General features: G+C 43.6%; 1 protein-coding gene across 2 annotated transcripts in view; it reads right to left on the bottom strand.

Moving 5' to 3' along the window:
• Positions 1–18,863, bottom strand: part of TNRC6C (trinucleotide repeat containing adaptor 6C) — an 81,083-nt gene that overhangs the window by 56,925 nt on the left and 5,295 nt on the right. The window lies entirely within an intron of this gene.

Here is an 18,863-nt window from a genome sequence, read left to right as displayed (position 1 = left end):
CCATGAATTTATATATATATTTGTTTTAATTCTGAAGACAATCTAAAAAAAAAAAAATATATATATATATATATATATATGCGCATTCTGGGTTACCTGAATAATTAAGGCATTTGTGGTGATGGTATCGATAGCACCACTACACTCCTCCCACATTTATTGGAAAAGAACGCCCGTAGGCTAATTTGCAAATGATGCATTAAGTGAAAGCCAAAACGCTATCAGAGTGTGCTGCATCAACAAAGGTTCCACAGCAATGTAAACAGGAAAAAGGAGCAGGAGAGTTGAGTGACAGCCCTGCTAGTGAGCATGCCAAATGCAAAAGGTGATCTGAATGGTGGCCCTGAGTGAGGAATGGAGCACAGGCCTGTCAAGTGCCAAAGAATCTGAGCCTCAAGTTCATTTCCATCTTGAATTTGAAACATTAATATCCAGAATATTATGTTACCCTGTTATTTGAAAAAAAATTTTTTCGACTTAATTTATAAATGTCTTTGATTTCAGAATTGAGTAAAAGCTATGTGCAAAACGAGTTATACCTAGTTCTCTGTATATCTTGTTTGTATAAGCAGCATTATAAAAACCTTTCCAGTCGACACTGTTTGCCTTTTATTATCCCTTGCGATCAGCCCGCATTTCTCACCTCCCGTAATGGGTTCTGCTGTCCACCCCGCAACCCCATTGTACACAGTCAGTATCCGCGAAGCCTCTGCCCACTGTTTTTCTGTCACCCTGCCTGGCAAACCCTCAATTCTGGATGAAGCCACTGTCACTGTCCACTCTCTCCACCCTGGACTCGGACTGCTATGTCTCTCAAGAAAACAGAGCCGTGCAGTTTGGCATCACTATGAACTCCTGGGCCCTAACCTCAGGACACGCTCAGTGCTTCCTGACCAGCCTATGATTTCCTGGGTCTGCCTGGTTCCACTGCTGTCAATGACTCATTCAAAGACCTTCCACTCTCCAGTGATAATGCCTTTATCTCCCATCCCCAGAAGATAAACTGGACCTTATTCTTCAAAGAAATAAAGACCAGCAGGCAAAAACCAGGTTTCTGCTCCTACAATGCACATCACACTGTTCTCTGTCCCACACTTCTGTTATTCCTATCCAAGGCTAGTATTATATTTACCAATTCCAAGACTCACATTTCTTCACATATGAAAATCACTTGCATCGGCATGTGTCTTACCATCGACGGCACATCCCTTCCTCAGTGGCACATGAAATACTGGGGCATCTCACTGCCTATGGTGTCAGAGAGGCACCACAAGACGGCTCCCTCCACGGCTCTGGATCCCGTCTCAGGGACTTTGTGTGTCCTGGATCTTCAACTCATGACATTCTCCAGAGCAGATATAAAGGCTCAAAGCTGAAGACTGGGTCTTCGATTAATTCTTTGTTTTACAAATATTTATATTTTTTCTTCCAGGGCTTAGTAGATGGACATTGCTGAGTGTAAAAGAGAAGAGAAATCCGGCCACCGAGTTCGCGTGTGGAGTGGAGGAGAGCACATTTCCAACCAGTAACCAGGCCAGGATGTGGCCACCCTGCAACCAGGCCCTCCTGGTCAGCACTTAGACATGCGCACACCTCTGCTCTCTCTAGACAGCGGCTCTCCGGCTCCTCTCGACCCACACCCCCCTCCCGACTGGCCGCCTTCTCCTCTCCTCCATCACACTTCTGGTCCAGCTTCCTCACCTGCTGTGTGCCTCTCAGCCAGGTCCTCTCACCCTCCTCTTCCTCCTTGTGGCTGAAACCCTATGCCCCCCTGAGCTTCCTCTGCTTGCCCTCTCAGTCGTCTGTACTGGCGGTGACTGCTGTGGCTGTCCTGAGCCTCTCTTCCTGGGCCTCCACAACACCGCAAGTCCTTTCTTGGATTTCCTCTGACCTCTCCAGCCACTCTTTTCTGCTCCCCAATGACAGGCTGCTGCTTCTGCCTCTTTAAGGTTCTGCTGCAGACACTAATCCTGGGTCATCTAATCTACGCACAACGCTTCATTTATCAACCCTGTGGTCCTGGTCTGAGACCTGGATGGCTATTAGATACCTACATCGAAGTCTTACGGGCACCTCAAAGTCAACGTGTCCCAAACACTCATCAGCTTTCTCGACTCATTCTTCTTCTGAGTCTTCCCGTTGTTCTTCCGGCAAATGGCTCCAAGTCAGAAACCCAGGTTCCATCCTTGATTACTCCCCCTGTCTCCCCAAACCTATATCCAACCAACCACGAAACGCTGACATTTCTAGCTCCCAAATGTCTCCCCTAAGTAGCCCTCAAACTACTCCCTCAATTTCCATTCCTTTTGCCATGACCAGAGCCTGTTTCTAATCCATCATCCACTGCGGCCAGCATGATCCTTCTGAGATGCAGATCGCCTCCCTGGTTTAGAAGGCTTTGGGGATTCCTACGGCCCTTAGGATAAAGTCCAAGGTCCTAGCAGTTAGCTGTCCTAATGCCCAATTTTCCAGCCCCCTCTAACTTCACGATGCTGAACTTCCTGCTTCTGGGCCATTGTGCCCCCTCTTCTGTCTAACCACCATGTATCATGAGTCCCAAAACAACATATTTCCGCATTTCAACATCTCTCAAACTGAGATGCATCTTATAATTGATGTTGTATGTATCAGTTTAAAAGGCAATGCTTTTTTTCTAAGTGGTGCATAAAATAATGCATAAAACAATTGATCATATCTCAGATTCAATAAAACATGGTAATTCCTAGTCATTCTTTAAATATCAAATTAAATGTCACTTTCCCTCAGAACCTTCCCTGACTCTCCTAGGCCAGTTTGGGTGTTTCCCAATGCATTCAGCATTGTATATTGCTTAGATGAACATCCATTACATCTTTTTTTTTTTTTTTTAAAGAAAGTGATAAAACCTATTATAGGTTGATTTTTAACACTTCCTTTTTTTTTTAAAATTTTTGGCCGCGTCGTGCAGCACGTGGGATCCTAGTTCCCTGACCAGGGATCTAACCCACACTCCCTGCAGTGGAAGCACAGTGTCTTAACCACTGGACTGCCAGGGAAGTCCCTATAGGTTGATTTTTAAATGTACAGGGGCCTTCAAATATATTCTTTCCTGATATTGGCCTTTAGCTAATTAAAGTAGCAGAAGTTTCTAAGTATTTACCTAAATGAGTGGAAAACTTATGTCCACACACAAAAACCTCTACATGAATGTTCACAGCAGTTTTATTCATAATTGCCAAAAACTGGAAGCAACCAAGATGTCCTTCTTTACGTGAGTGGATAAACAGACCGTGGTACATCCATACAATGGAATATTAGTGTTAAAAAGAAATGAGTTATCAATCCATAAAAAGAAATGGAGGAACATTAAATGCATTTTATTAGGTAAAAGAAGCCAGTTTGGAAAGGCTACATGCTCTATGACTCCTATAATATAACATTCTGGAAAAGGCAGAACTACGGAGACCATAAGGCACTCAGTGGTTGAGAGGGGCTCGGGGGAGAGGGAGGGAGGGAGGGAGGGAGGGAGGGATAAGCAGGCAGAGTGCAGGAGCCTTTCAGGGTGGTGACACTGTGATACTGTGAGATTGGATACACAACATGAGGCATTTGCCAAAACCCATCAACTGTACAACACAAAGATTGAAGGCACAGGTAAACTCTGGACTTCAGTTAATAATAATGTATCAATACGGGTTCATCCACTGTAACAAATGCACCACACCAAGGCCAGGTATTAATAACAGGAGACACTGAGGGTGGGTTGGGGGTGGAGAGATGGAATATATTGGAACTCTTTATTTTCTGCCCAGTCTTTCTGTAAACCTAAAACTGCTCTAAAAAAATAAAGTCTATTAACTAAAAAGACAAAAAACGAAAAGCAGAGAAGCAAATTTGATGTCTCTTTCACTTTCCATTAGGACTTTGCGAACGAAATTGAGAGCAGAGTAGAGGTACACTTGTCTGGGAAACTTAGAACCACTAAATTTATTTAAAAACATGTAATCAGCATATCAATTCACTTAACTGCACATTTTAATGTATCTGGCCCAAAGGTTTTATTCTAGACCTTGCAGTTGCTTCTTAGGAAGCTCAGAGTCTGAATGCAATTGGTTCTTTCCTTTTACTACAAAATTCAAAAGAAGCAGAAGAAGAAAAGGAGGAAGAGGAGTAGAGGGAGGAAGGAAGCAAGAGAACCACTAGAGAGCCCTACCTGCCCTTGTTACAAAACCTGTTTCCTTTTGTAGTAACCAACATCGGCTGGCCAGCTACTACCAGGCAAGGCGCTTCCACCCGTCATCCTGCCTGTTCAAAGGCTGGAAACGAAGAAAACCTACCTGAACTCAAAACCTGGAGGAAACAACTGGCAAGGACTCAGAAGCAAAGAACCCACACTGAGCCTAAGAAATCACCCCGTCTTACCCTCATCCACACAGACTCCCTCGGCCCAAGTCTGCTAACCAAGATGACAGTTGCTGTCAGGACTGGTCTTCCATGACACTGCTGTTATCTTTTCAAAAGTATCAAAGGACAAATTCAGGGCTATTTTTCTTCAAAACCTTTAGAGGAAAAGGAATTCATGATACAGAAATGAAGAAATAAATGAATGTTATCAGCTACTAGTTTATTTATTTATTTATTGCGATACGCGGGCCTCTCACTGCTGTGGCCTCTCCCGTTGCGGAGCACAGGCTCCGGACGCGCAGGCTCAGCGGCCATGGCTCACGGGCCCAGCCGCTCCGCGGCACGTGGGATCTTCCCGGACCAGGGCACGAACCCGTGTCCCCTGCATCGGCAGGCGGACTCTCAACCACTGCGCCACCAGGGAAGCCCCAGTTACTAGTTTTGAATCTAAACAACCAGTTCTAAGTTATTTGATATGAAATACTCAATTTTCCTTGTGTTATCTGCCTGATGCATTATGTGTAGTCCTTTTTATATCTAAGATAGCCCCTTTTTTAAAAAATTTTTTTTAATGCAGCAGGTTATCTATTTAAAATAGTTATCTATTTTATACATATTAGTGCATATATGTTAATTCCAATCTCCCAATTCATCCCACCACCACCAGCCCCCCACCCCGCTTTTCCCCCTTGGTTTCCATACTTTTGTTTTCTACATCTGTGTCTCTATCAGACAGCCTCATTCTGAGAGTGAAAGTACTCTAGGCCAGTCTTCCCTTTCCGCGTGAATAACTGCTGATTAAGGCAGGAGCCAGCAGGTGAACTAAATGTTTCTTACATTTTTAAAAGGCAGGGAAAAAAACAATGAACAATATGTCACAGAGACCATATATATATGGCCTACAAAGTCTAAAATACTTACTATCTGGCGCTTCACAGGAAAAGTATGACCAGCTCCTGCTGTAGGGACTAGAAACTTCTTGTGCTATTATATTAAGCATCAGACGTACAAATTTCTTAGGGGAAAAATCCAAGTAATGTATGCCAAAGTCTTGTGTGAGCGTTGTTTTAAAAAATAAATAAGTATAACTAACTAATTAGTTTCATGTCTCCTCCCCAATTGTGAGGCTCACCCTCTTTATGATTACTGAATGAAGGGTAATATGATGCTATTACTCAAGAAAACAAAGGGAACACTTTAAGTTGAAGAGATTTGATCGCTCTCTTAGAAACCCAGGTGCTCTTAATACAGCCTAGCACTGAGCTGCGAGAACAGAATGCACTCTGTTACCCTGTCAACACAGACTGGATGAGCTGCTCACCTCTTCTTCCTATTTGCTCTGCTGGCCCTCTGACCAGAAGCGAGAAGCAGACTTCGAATCTTTGGCCTCATTCCTCTGCCCTGGACTCTGCGGAGAGGCCATCCAGGTTCACGATTAGGACCATCAACTCTAGGCTGACACCCGAATACTGTCTGTTCTATATTGCCCCCAGCTCTAGTTCAGCCTTGACCTTCAGTTGTGTACTGGACGGTGATGCTTGGAAGCTGTCACCCTTCAAACTGAAAGTACCCAAAGGCCAAACAGGACTTCCTGGGCTGAGCCCAGGATGGTGCTGACTGTTGTAGGAAGGCACTGAAGCATAAGGTGTTTCTCACCTAAGTGAACCAACAATCAACAGGGGAAATAAAAGTTACAAGACACAGAAGCATGTGGTATAGACTGGAAGTTGGTCACTTAGCGGAAAGATAACCATGTACTGCCCAACATGGTAGCCACTAACCACATATGGCTACCGAGCACTTGATGTCTGAACTGAGATGTGCTCTAAGTACATACACGCTGCATTTCAGAGAGTCAGTACACAAAAATCTCATTAATTTTTATATTGATGTATTGAAGTGATAAAATTTTGAATATATTGAATTAAAAATATTAAAAGTAATCTCACCTGTTTCTTTTTAGTTTTAAAATGTTGCTACTGGAATATTTGAAGTTCCTTATGTGGCTCACATTTGTGGCCTGAATTCTATTTCTATTGAATAGCGCTGGTCTAGAAACAGCACTGTCTTCTTGAAGGAGTTAAAGTTTGAGCTGGCTTCTCAGAAATGTGTTAAATTTAGATAACTGTCCGTTTTCATAAAGGACCATCAGTCGTGGTAGATCACAAGCCTTTTCGGGTGAGAGATTTTCCCTTACAATTCTGTACCAGCTGAAGTACTAGCGCCTTATCTCACAAACAGAAAAATGTCACTAGATATTTGCAAAGTAGCTAGCGAGACCAAGGGCCCAGAGTACAGAGCAAGCACAGTATTCCCAATTTACCCACACGCTCAACCTCATGGTTGTATTTCTAGCTGCCTGAGATACTAGTGTCGTGGCTGGTGGTCTGGGGGGCGGGTCACCCTGAATGCTGAGGAAAAGGAAGAGAAGCGTCACTCAGCAGAGGGACGAGGGAGAGGGAACCAGGAATTCTGACCCTGCCAAGCTGCACCTCTGGCCTCTTTTCCATGAGATAGTGATAAACCTTCTTTAAGGTAGTATTTTGCAGATCTTTGAAACTAGCAGGCAACTAACAATCTCAACTGAGAAACAGACTCTTAAAATCTGGATCTATTCTTAAAATACAGATAAATCAAATGGTCAGTTTTGACTATCCACACTCTCTTCTCAATCTATCGCTGCCCAAAGAACTAGGCTAGGGTATCAAAGCAATTCTGACGTTCCTCTTCTCAAACAGACCGGGACCTAAGGTGATACCTCAATGACAAAGTCTCAGAAGCCAGTCGACCTGACACATCACCATTTTCACAGTAGAACAAAGTAAGGCAATGGGAATTTTAGCTTGATTCATATGGATCGCCAACAAATGATCTGTTTTATTTAGAAGAAATTAGAATAGCATCCAGTGAATAACTACACAGCTAATAAAGAACTTCCAGCAAGCTGGACACTGGTTCTTTAATAAACCTTTACTTTTTTTATTTTAAATGAGAGCGACACCTGCTGGCGAAAAGGTAAGATATTAAATCCTTATGTAAGAAAGCAAGTCCTTTCAACAATTTTCTTTCCAAGAAACAATTTTCCGCTTTCAGTTAAAAATTTCAGGGGACATTGTCACATCAGGGTCCAAATAGTTTATAAATTCCTACCATTGCTTTTCCAAAACAACAGGCCACAGTATAGGCAGGAAGTTTAGACTGTCCCTTCAGGTGTCTGGGTGACTTCAGGAAGGATCTCCTTTCAAACTTTTGTACGACACCTTGCCATCTCTAGGAGACCAAGACAGAAGGCTCTGCCCTTGCTGACCCAGCCTCCTTACCTTTTATTCTACTCTGGACGACCCCGTTCTCTCTTCTGCTTCTCTAGCCATTTTACATGGCCCAAGCCCCAAAACTGCCATCTGGACGCCCCCCACCCCCCAGCCCCCCTTGGCCTTCCTTCCACTATGCTATCCACACCTCTGTACCATCCCAGCCTTCAGTTGCTTTCCAGACTGCCTGAAACTGCAGGCTCAGGAAGCGACGAGTTCTGTACCCACTTCTGCTATTCCAAGCCCCTACTGCTAACGCTCCTCTTATAATCCAACGTGGTCGGCCCAAAGTCCCTTATAGCAACTGTTTCAAACTTTCCCTACCTCTCCCAAATCCTGATACCCACCCCCTTCTCTCAACCTCTGGCTGGGACTCTAGGTTCCTGAGATCGATGCTACTCACTCACTCACACACACACGAAGCCTTTCTACAGCCCAGCTCCAGGTGCTGGGACCTTCCAGTGAACAAAAAAGGCAGACTCCCACCTCCCCACCCCCTCCGCTCACATCTCAGCAGGGGAAAACGGCAATGAACGGGATGCACTAGGATAAGTGGTCATCAGAAGGTGCCAAGTGCTGTGAAAAGCGAGGAAAGCTGGGCAGGCAACTAAGGGCTCAAGCTGGCCTCTCAGGTTGCCTGCCTATCGCTCCACAGCCCGCGCGTGCCAGGGCCCTCATTTATCCTCCTTTATTTACTTATTTAGGAAATACATCATCAGCGCCTATTTTGTGCCAGGCGCTGGGTGTGTTGAGGAAAATAAATAGATACGGCTCCCGTCCTTGTAGTTTATAGTCTAGTGAGAGACACTATCTTAAAAATGATTCCACAAATATACAAGTTGCCACAAGCACGATAAAAGCGATAGGATAAAAGAACCCAGCTTAGGTTAGGGACTCAGAGAAAGCTCCTCTGAGGAAGTGACAGCTACGCTGGGCCTGGAAGACTGTTGGCTGGGTGGAGCGTGTCTGCGAACTCACGCCCACCAGCTGGGACAGGGCATGGGAGGGTCTTGAAATGGGAAAGGGCTTCCGTGCTTTCAAGGTCTGAAACAAGGCTGGTGTGGCTGGAGCTTAGTGCCCAAGGGAGGAGCTGCTGGACACAAGGCTGGAGAGGCAGGCGGGGATTCTGGGTCCCATCACTTGGCCGACAGCTGGAAGAGCAGTCGGGGCAGCCCGTGGAGGGAGGCCCCGTGGTGTTCCTGTCCCGGCTGCAGCACACTGACGAGTCTGGAGCCTCCAGTTTCGGGCAGAAGTTCTCTGGGGACGGGCTCCTCTGATTACAAACTCACAGAGTCCAGGATGTTGTGACCACTGGCTGTTTAAACTCAACAAGCAGGTGACCTCGATCAAGAGCCTGTCTGTCCAGGCTCCAGAGCCAGGGGGTCCTGCCCGACAGCACCTTCCCGGCAGCCATGGCCCAGAGCAGCAGCACCCTCGTTGTCTTGTTCTATAAACTCGGGCGGTTTGGTTCCTGCTATGAGGTACCTTGTGCTGCTTATCAGAAACTGAACAGAGCAGGGGAGGGTGGGGTGCCCAGTGTGTTGAGGTGTTTCCATCTTATTACCCAAGTCATACTACAAGACATTCTTTGTAAAAAAAAAAACTTTATTTGGAAATATTTAAGATGTACAAAAAGGCATAAAGACCAAATAGTCAACAAACTCCGTGGACCCAATCTCCAGCTTAAGAAAGAAAATGTCCCCAATACCACCAAAGGCTCTTCTCTCCCCCTCCCTGGCTTCATACTCCACCTCCCCCCAGGAGACTGTGGCCATGCGCACTTTGGGGTTTATCATTCCCATGTGCTTCTTCTCTTCAGATGCGGTGTAGTGGCTATGGGCATAGACTCATCTATTTAAATCTCAGCTCTGCCACTTACTGGCTGGTGACCCTGGGTAAGTCACTTAACTCTCTGTCCCTCAGTGGTGCCACTTGTAAAAATGTAGGTAAGTGGAGGATGAAGTGAGGGTAACAGTACCTCACTGAGAGGGTTCTTTGAGGAGCGAACATTAATATATGTAAAGAGTCGTTTAGAATTGTGTCGGGCACATAGTGAGTGCATGGTAAGTGTTTATATTATGTTACAGAAAAAATGCAATGACACTTGTTGAAGATGGTAAAGCAGAGTTGATACAGGACCATCACAACGGGACCACTGTAATGGGATTTTACAGTGTGGGAGAGAGACTGGGCTCAGCTCGGAATATAGCACGGGCACGTGGGAACTGAGAGTTAAGGAGCAGGGGGTGAGGGTGTCAGTGGATGGAAAATACTAAGCGGAAACATCAGGGGTGAGGGGGTGTTCTAGCTAAACCAACCTAACAGGATTCTTGCTGCAGGCAGGCGTGGTGGGGGTGGTCGTCAGACATCACCTGGGCGATGGTGGAGGAGGAGGAAGGAAACTGGTTAAAGCGACCCAGTGGGGCTCTTGCTAAAACTAGATTTTTACAGGGAGGTGCAGAGATGGGCCTAAGAGAAGGTCCAGGAGCCTGAGAAAGGTTTGGTCAAACAAAGAATCTTTGTCAGTCTTAATAATCCTCTTCCTCTCAGGAGCAATGGGAGGCATTTTAGGCTGATTAAAAACAAAAACCATGGGCTTCCCTGGTGGTGCAGTGATTGAGAGTCCGCCTGCCGATGCAGGGGACACGGGGTTCGTGCCCCGGTCTGGGAAGATCCCACATGCCGCGGAGCGGCTGGGCCCGTGAGCCATGGCCGCTGAGCCTGCGTGTCCGGAGCCTGTGCCCCGCAACGGGAGAGGCCACAACAGTGAGAGGACCGCGTACCGCAAAAAAACAAAAACAAAAACAAAACCCAACTTACATTAAATGAATTGCAGATGATGAAGTAAACAAGGGAAGAAGAGAGGCAACACTCAAAGAGGTTAGGCCAGGTGACAACTTGGGACAGACAACGACCGTTGTACTCAGGATCATCAGAGCACTAGATCTCCAGTCTGGCCCTAGACCTCTTCCGTTAATTTGCGTCTCTCATTTCCACTGTTTGAAAAGTGTGAAGCACTATACAAATGTTATTAATGGACAGCCATCCCAGCTTTTTAAAAGCCTTACAGAGCAGCAATCAAAGGTGCCTGCTCAGCGACAGGCACACCAGCGGCAGGCCCCACAGGGGTCGGTTCACAGCTGCAAGGAGGCATGTGCGCGAGGGATCCAGCACTGACTAGGCGCTCTGTCCGTTGCGCCAGCTCCAAGTGTAAGCACGGCCCTGGAGATGGTGGAAGTCTCTGCATGGGGTCCCGGTTCCTATCACTGTCTTGGTCGTGGGGAGAGGCAACACTGGTGGCAGCTTCCTGACAGCTGGGCTGCGGCAGTGACACCGTGCTCCTGAAGCCAGCAGTACCGGCGGGGCCTCCTGACTCTTCCCCAGGGAGCAGCTCTTCTGGAGGACCCTTTGGGGAGTCATATCTGCCTCCCAGCCTAGGGCACGCCCCCCCCCCGATTTTATAAGCACCCAATTCCCTGTACTTAAACTCATTTCTGCTTAAAATAGCTAGAGTAGTTTCTATACTTTTCAATTCAGCTCTGGTTAAGAGCACAGATTTTGTTTAGCAAGTAGGACATTTAAATCTTTCATTCACCTAGACGGTATCACAGTATATGGTATGAGCTAGATATTCAACTAATGACATTTACTGTAACGGGACTTACCTACGTACACCTGGATTAGACTCTCAGAGGCTACCTCCATTAGCCTGAAGTATGCTGACAAGCAGGCATGCAATGGGTTATAGAAGTATATTTTAAAAGTAAGTTTTTATAGGTAAATGTTAACCTAAAGGGACGTTTTAACCTACACATTTCAATACGTCTTATTTCTGAAATTTGGATGCTTCTACAATTGGTGTATAAATTTAACATACTTTCCTCATTCACCCTCCAACTCCATCAATAAGACATTATTAAATCAATGGTATGCCCTATAATTGATGCTATCTTAGAACTTAAGAAACAGATGTTTCTATATGATAAGGCATAGAATTTCTCTTATGCATAAGACACCACACAATGACAAAAAAGGAAAAATATTTTAAAATCATGCATTAATTCTAGCCATTTCAGAATATATACTCCAAGATTCAGAGTTTCTTAAAAATTTAAATTTACTGAAATGTATACGTTAACTGTTTGCAAAATGTGACTATGAAAGAGAACTATTCTCCTGTGCTGAAATAATCAGTGATTCCGAGGAATATTTTCATTATTACAATTACTTCTGCAACCTCTACAGCAACAAACATTTTAGCGAGATGTTCCCTTAGAACAACAGAGATTCAAGGAGAAGACAGCTATGAGCATTGGTCCATCTGCTGTTTATCGCAGTCCCGGTGGGGTACAAAGCGGTGGCCTTCTGTTTGTTCTGTTGATGGCTTCTGGCTGATCTGTCACCATAGCAACTTTTAGAGTCCAACTCAAATGAGCACAAATTCATTAGCTACTAACTACATTAACTTCGTGTCTGCTGCTAATGAGAAATGCTGTTCAGAGTTTTCTATTCTAATGGATTATAGTTACCTCTCTGAAAGGTATTAAATTAAACGCTACTCTTAATGTATCAGACTGGATAATATGTTACAGTAAAATTATTTTAATAAAGGCTACTAACAATAAGAATCATTTCATTAAAAGGTTACCTTAGGGACTTCCCTGGTGGCGCAGTGGTTAAGAATCTGCCTACCAATGCAGGGGACACAGGTTTGAGCCCTGGTCCAGGAGATCCCACATGCCACGGAGCAACTAAGCCCATGTGCCACAACTACTGAGCCTGTGCTCTAGAGCCCGAGAGCCACAGCTACTGAAGCCCATGTGCTTAGAGACCGTGTTCCGCAACAAGAGAAGCCACTACAATGAGAAGCCCGCGCACCGCAACGAAGAGTAGTCCCCACTCACCGCAACCAGAGAAAGCCTGCGCACAGCAACGAAGACCCAACGCAGCCAAAAAATAAATAAATGAATTGGGGGGGAAAAAAAAGGTTACCTTGTTTTGGTCCTTGGATTCTTCTACTCTAAGAAAATGTATTACTTGTCACACCGGCAAATGTTTCTAGGTTCTTTTAAACGTCGGCTAGCTGATTTAGAAAATAAAAATTGAAAATTTTGATAACAGCATACGTTAAAGCCAAGTAGCCAATACAGCATTAACATATATTGGCTTTTCTATAACCTTGTCAATACGGACCATCAACTGAAATACTCCCCAAAGAGGTGACACACCGGACAGACGTGAAGGGTAAAGAAAGTCCAGGGAGTATACAGCTTCTATGTCTGACCTCTTCTCTCTACACACAGAATCATCCGGAGCTGAATAAGCTCTGGAAACAAAGAGCAGATCCGAAATCTCATGAAACAGAGGTTTTAAGTGGGATTATGTCTCACCAGTGTTCCAGTGTTCTCCCAGGACATGTATATTGCCTTGTGCAGGAGGGCTGTGTGCGTGTGTCTTAATAAACTAATAAAATGTGGAAATGAACTTATTTACAAAACAAAAACAGACACACATAGACAACAAACTTACGGTTACCAAAGGGGAAAGGGGGTGGGGGAGGGATAAATTAGGAGTTTGGGATTAGCAGATACAAACCACTATATACTGGGCTGGTCAAAAAAGTTGTTTGGGTTTTTCTGTACCGTCTTATGGAAAAACCCAAACGTAAAATAGATAAACAACAAGGTCCTACTGTATAGCATAGGGAACTATATTCAATATCTTGTAGTAACCTACAATGGAAAATAATCTGAAAAAGAAAAAAAAATATGTATAACTGAATCATTCTGCTGTACACCTGAAACACTGTAAATCAACTACACTTCAATAAAATAAATAAATCACGGAATAGCAATAATCCTGAGATGTTTTTCCTCCCACAAAGTGCAGAATCCTACATCCTGCCAGAAGAGGGAGCCCAAGTTTCTCCAACATTCAGTCAGAGAAGGCAGCGGATCGGGGCGGGAAACTGCCCATATTGCTAATTTATTTTGAAAGCCTCCTTACTGTTCTTAGGAAAAGGAATGTTCCACCTCTATCACGCCCTGGTCTCCATCTACCACTTTCTCCTCATCTCACACCACTCTCTCCCCCTTGCTGATGGCTCCTAGACCCTGACGGCTTTTTGTTTGTTTAGGGTCCAGCCAGCCAGCCAGCCTTTGCAAGCGCTGCTCCCTCCATACGCGGGAGCCCTTCGCCCTCTCTCTACTCTCCTGGGCCTAGGTTCTCGTCATCCTTCAGGTCTCATTTGAAGCAGCACTCAGTTGCCTTCCCTAATCCCAGCCTAGTCCAGGCTCCTGTGTTCTGTGCTCTCATTAATCAATGCTCCTCTCCTTCACGGCAGTTGGTAACGATACCTATAGCATTGTGACTGATGTTTATGTCTGTTCCCCATAAGACTCTAAGTTCCAGGAGAGTCGGAAATATATCTGTTTTTTTAATAAATTTATTTATTTTTTATTTTATTTTATTTATTTTTGGCTGTGTTGGGTCTTTGTTGCTGCATGCGGGCTTTCTCTAGTTGCGGCAAGCAGGGGCTACTACTCTTCGTTGAGGTGCGCAGGTTTCTCATTGCGGCGGCTTCTCTTGTTGCAGAGCACGGGCTCTAGGCGCGCGGGCTTCGGTAGTTGTGGTTCGCGGGCTCCAGAGCACAGGCTCAGTAGTTGTGGTGCACAGGCTTAGATGCTCCGCAGCACGTGGGATCTTCCTGGACCAGGGCTCGAACCCGTGTCCCCTGCATCGGCAGGAGGATTCTTAACCACTGCGCCACCAGCGAAGCCCCTGTATTTATTTTTTAAATCTTTTTCTCCCCACAGTGAACAGCAAGCGCAAGGCCAATAGTAGGTGTTTAATAAATATCTGCTGGATCAGATGGTTAGCGCCCGGTTGGCCTCTGGGCTCTGCCCACTCTGTCAACATGAGCCGTCCTCCCTACCCCCACCCATCAGCTTAGCATCTGCAGGCTGAACTGGGCAGCGGTCTCACTGCACCCGCTGCCTCCAGCTCTCTCTCCAACTGTTTAATCCACCTTCAATCTGGTGCTTTCGGTGATCTTTCTAAAACATAAATCTCATGATGTCACTCCCCCACTCAGAACTCTCCAATGACTCTCCTTTTTCATAGGGTAGGCTCACACCTGATGGATGGGTTTGGGATGACTGGCGTAAGGCATCCCTCCTTGTCCTTGTGTCCACAGCTAAGTTAGGGGCCAATGGGAAGAGCAGCCCAGCTCCAGCATGCATTTATCTCACTCTCAATCAGTACTGTCCTTTCCCCCAGTTTTCTCACTTATTTTTAAAAACAGGTTATCTTTTCTCATAGAAATATAAATATAGGATGAAAAGATGATCAAATGAATGTAACTTCAATCCTTTCAGGTAGAAGATGTGGGATAAATAAATCACAACACCCAGAACATTTTATTGCATTCACTTGCTTATATATCCATTTGCTAATACAGCCAACTCTTCCCATTACCTCTGCTGTCTGATAGGTATTTATAAACTATTTACTAAATTAATTAGTGAACTAACTTGACAACTCTAGGTGATAAAATGTGACTAATATTTAGCTAATTTATTAATGCAATCTTTAGTATGTTAAAGCTAGATGAAATGTGATCACAATGGAAAGTGCATATCTTCTGATATAACTATCATACAAATAACTGCAGGCACAGAAAGAAAGGGAAATGACTGAGGCATGCAGAAAACTAAGCTGCAGTGATGAGACCTTCCGGCCGAGTCTAGGGGCCAATTTAATATTAGAAACCAATCTGGAGTCAGAAAGCAAATAACTCAGGAAGCAGTGGCAAAATATTTGAATACACATCCACCAAAGAAGATACGCAGATGGCAAAAAAGCACATAAAAGTAATGTTCAGCATCATTAGCCGTTAGGGAAATGCAAATCAAAACCACAAGGAGATTCCACATCTATTAGAAAGGCTAAAATTATGAAGACTCACTTTCCAAGTGTTGATGAGGATGCAAAGAACTGTGAAATGGGACAATCACTGTGGAAAAGTTCTGCAGTTTCTTGAAAAGTTAAACGTCCATCTATCATAAGATCTGGCCATTCTACTCCCACAGATTCACCAAAGAACAATGAAAGTGTATGTATATATATCCATGTAGAGATTCGTACATGAATGCTCACAGGCACTTTATTCATCATTGCTAAAAGCTCAAAACAACTCAAATGTCCATGAACAGACGAATGGATAAACATGTTGTGAAAAATCCAAACAATAGAATACTACTCAGAATGGTCTCCTGATACACGCAACAACAGGGATGACTCTCCCAAGTGTTATTAGGCTGAGTGAAAGCAGCCAGGGTGCACACTGTATGATTCCGTTTATGTAGTAGTCTAGAAAAGCTTCTGTAGTGACAGAAAGGAGATCAGTGTTTGCCCAGAGACTGGCGAGGGGACGGAGGGGTAGGAGAGTTGGGTCGGGAAGGGGCACAGGGTACTTTCAGGGGTGATGGATGCTGTCTTGATTTCAGGGATGGCTTCACAGGTGTGCCCATGCCAACATTTATTAAACTGTTCTCTTTAAATACATGCAGTTTATTGTATGTCAACTATAACCCAGTAAAGCGCTTACAAAAAAAAAACAAAAAAGAAGAAAGCAATCTGGGCAAACAAATGATTTCTCAGAAAGCAGATTGCCAGCTTCCTTTAGAGCTATAAACTATAATTTTATGCCTGGAGATCATGATTATGTTTAACACTTCAGTGAAGTTATGCTAAATAGAGATGTGGACTTCACCTGAGACCTATCCAGAAGATGCAGTTAAAGGGGCTTATAACAGACGACAGATAAATTATCACTGGGTTTACTTCCTTTCCTCTAAAATTTGATCAAGAAAGAATACATATATATATATTTCCTTAGGTTTTTTTTCCAATAAATTTTTATCCTTTTAAATTGTCTACATATTTAGGGGAAAAATACCACATCTTAATATACTATCTTTTGTTCCCATGGAAAAAATATTCATGCATTTATTATATCTTCCTTCCCTAGGGATTTAATAGTAAAATTAAATAATTCCTTTAAACAGAGAGCAATGGGGTTAAAGAATGACATAGATAATATTTAAAATCCTGTACGATACCATCCCATAGCGTTCCCTCATACAACAAATCTCTTAGGAATCTCTTCCAGTCTTATTTGAAAATATCCTAAGTCACTTCTTAAAAGGAACTCACACAGTACTGGTGATACATAAACAATATCTACGTCTCCAGTCCCTTCACATGATAGCGGAAAAAATATATAACTGACAACCAGAAGATGAGGGTTCTAGTTCTAGTTCTGCTATTAACTAGCTGTCAAAACTTGTACAAATCATTTAACCTCTTTGAATCTCCTTTCCCATCTAACAGGAATTGGATAATCTCTAAGGATCCTTCAAGCTCTAAGATTTTATTAATCTTGTAGACAGGCAAATAAAATGCCATATTTTATAGAAAATATTGTGCTAAGTACGCTGACTAGATTTTTAGATGCTGCTTTTAAGAGTAACTCATATACTCGAAATAACATGTGCTTTGGTTATGCGGATGTGAACGTGAATACATGTAAATTCAAGGAAACTGGCCAATTTTATGACACAGTATAACTCAGGAAAACACAGACCTGCTGCTTTATAAATACTAACTGCTGATTATTGTGTTGAGACCCCTGAAGGACTGAGCAACAGAAATCAACTGCCTCAGCTAAAGAAAAGTGCGACCTAATTGGTGAGGTGCAGAAATCTGGGTGCGTTTCTGTTTGTTTTTATCTATATCTGACTATGAAATTGGGAAGGCATGCTTTAAACATCAATTCTCACTTTTTTCACTCATGTTGAGGGAAAGCTTTATAAATATATGTTTAGGGAATTCCCTGGTGGTCCAGTGGTTAAGACTCCATGCTTTCACTGCCAAGGGTGCAGGTTCAATCCCTGGTCAGGGAACTAAGATCCCACAAGCTGCACAGCATGGCCAAAAAAAAAAAAAAATGTGTGTATATATATATATATATATATATATATATATTAGAATGAGCCTTAATAGCAGTACAGCACAGTGACCCTCTCCAAGCCCTTATCACTCAACATAAGGCTACTGAAAGAATATGCTTTCAATTGACTTACATTAATAAAAGCATATAAAAGTTTGCTTAAAATTAACAATTAGAAACTGAATGCATGCCAGTCAGAATGGCCATCATCAAAAAATCTGGAAACAATAAATGCTGGAGAGGGTGTGGAGAAAAGGGAACACTCTTGCACTGCTGGTGGGAATGTGAATTGATACAGCCACTATGGAGAACAGTATGGAGGTTCCTTAAAAAACTACAAATAGAACTACCATATGACCCAGCAATCCCACTACTGGGCATATACCCTGAGAAAACCATAATTCAAAATGAGTCATGTACCAAAATGTTCATTGCAGCTCTATTTACAATAGCCAGGAGATGGAAACAACCTACGTGTCCATCATTGGATGAATGGATAAAGAAGATGTGGCACATATATACAATGGAATATTACTCAGCCATAAAAAGAAACGAAATTGAGCTATTTGTAATGAGGTGGATGGACCTAGAGTCTGTCATACAGAGTGAAGTAAGTCAGAAAGAGAAAGACAAATACCGTATGCTAATACATATATATGGAATTTAAGGGAAAAAAATGTCATTTAGAACCTAGGGGTAAGACAGGAATAAAGACACAGACCTACTAGAGAATGGACTTGAGGATATGGGAAGAGGGAAGGGTAAGTTGTGACAAAGCGAGAGAGAGGCATGGACATATATACACTACCAAACGTAAGGTAGATAGCTAGTGGGAAGCAGCCGCATGGCACAGGGAGATCAGCTCGGTGCTTTGTGACCACCTAGAGGGGTGGGATAGGGAGGGTGGGAGGGAGGGAGACGCAAGAGGGAAGAGATATGGGAACATATGTTTATGTATAACTGATTCACTTTGTTATAAAGCAGAAACTAACACACCATTGTAGAGCAATTATACTCCAATAAAGATGTTAAACAAAACAAAACAAAAAACTGAATGCATGGAGAAGCTGAATACCTGATTGCAAAACTTACAGTCCTTTCAAGCAAGATTAGGAAACTAATTAAAATGTACAAATTTTTAAAAGTATATGACTCGA

This window comes from Leucopleurus acutus (assembly GCF_964270905.1).
Source record: "Leucopleurus acutus genome assembly, chromosome: 19".
In the NCBI taxonomy this organism is placed as follows: Eukaryota; Metazoa; Chordata; class Mammalia; order Artiodactyla; family Delphinidae; genus Leucopleurus; species Leucopleurus acutus.
Note: the sequence above shows the minus strand (reverse complement) of the source record. Positions and strands in the feature narration are given on the sequence as shown.